This window comes from Priapulus caudatus, unplaced genomic scaffold, assembly GCF_000485595.1.
Source record: "Priapulus caudatus unplaced genomic scaffold, Priapulus_caudatus-5.0.1 Scaffold468, whole genome shotgun sequence".
NCBI classification, from domain to species: domain Eukaryota; kingdom Metazoa; phylum Priapulida; class Priapulimorpha; order Priapulimorphida; family Priapulidae; genus Priapulus; species Priapulus caudatus.
The window spans coordinates 146,569-147,969 of NW_014577529.1; the positions used below are offsets into that span (position 1 = coordinate 146,569).

A 1,401-nucleotide genomic window follows, 5' to 3' on the forward strand; every position below is an offset into this window, starting at 1 on the left:
CTCTTTCTCTCTCTTCCTCCTCTCTCTCTTCCTCCTCCTCTCTCTCTCTCTCTCTCTCTCTCTCTCTCGCCGTTACCATAATCATCCGTATTCCTGCGACGAGCCTCGCAAATAATTCATTCGATCGCCGGGGGATTTCCAGTTAGCACGAGCAGCGACGGTAACTGGACGTGGGCACGCATTAACTCCACAGCCGCGGCGAGAGAGAGACAGAGAGAGAGAGAGAGAGAGAGAGAGAGAGAGAGATAACATGTTTCTCGCGCCCGCCACAATCGTGTTTCTCCGCTGTTTTGTTCGAGGTCGGCGCGACCGTCCGCCGACAGGTTCCCGCTAATACGTTTACGATCTTCTTCTTCTCTTCTCGCTGAATTTCAATTAGACATGCGATGCGGAGGAAACTCGGAATTGAATAGCAGAACAGAGCAACATCTTACTTATAGTGTCCGCGCGCATTTGTGCATGAGCGATGGCCTACGGTGCTTGGCGCGCTGGGTAGATTACTCGCACATCACACCGGCTGGCGTCTGCTATGGGAGCCGCCATGTTGCCAGGAGGCGGGTCGGAGAGAACCTCTGTTGCGGTGACCAGCCGCTATTATCTCGGTGCCACTGATGTCTGCTGGGAGACGACGCTCGTGTCAGGAAACGCGTCACGTAGGTGACACTCGAATGACAAGCACCTCGAAGTGGAGGGTGGCGATTTTTTTTTAATTCTCGACGCTCGGCAGCTGCGGCGGTGGCGGCAGGGGGCAGCAGAGCCGGCGGCGATAGGGTGGCGGCGGTGGCGGCGGCAGCGGCGGTGCCGGCGGCGGCAGCGGGGGCAGTGTTAGCGATGCAGAAACGCGCGGCTCGTGACGAATAATTACGCACTCTCGCGAGAAGCGTAAAATAACGTCACGAGGTCTCGCGAGACGCGAATCGTAGGCTCGAAGGGAACTTTGTCTGATTGCATTACTGAGTTGTTGCTGTAGCGCGCGTGTAAAGAGGCCGAGGGCGCACCGTAATGATGAGTCGACTCTCTTGTTACGTTTGTTCGACTAATAGCCATCGCGTCTATCTACAGGCAAACAAGTCACGAAGTTTCCGTGTCACGTACTTCTTTGCAATTCTCCATCTCGCTCTCGCCGCGTGGACCTACTCTCTCTCTATCTCTCGCTCTCGCTCTGTCTCTCTCTCTCTTTCTTTCTCTCTCTCTCTCTCTCTCTCTCTCTCTCTCTGTCTCTCTCCCTGTCTTCGCTCTCTTTCTTTTTCTTTTCTTTTTCTTTTCTTTCACTCACTTTTGATTTTCTCTTTATGTCTCGTTTTTCTTCTTCCTCTTTCCCATCGTTTGTAGCAAAAGACAGAAAGAGAGAATGAGAGAGAGAGAAGGTAGAGAAGTAATAAAGGTATGCGAGTCAGTCAT

At 53.0% G+C, this 1,401-nt stretch overlaps 1 protein-coding gene across 2 annotated transcripts in view; it reads left to right on the plus strand.

Annotated features, from left to right (window-relative positions):
* Positions 1-1,401, plus strand: part of LOC106810727 — a 123,240-nt gene that overhangs the window by 86,467 nt on the left and 35,372 nt on the right. The window lies entirely within an intron of this gene.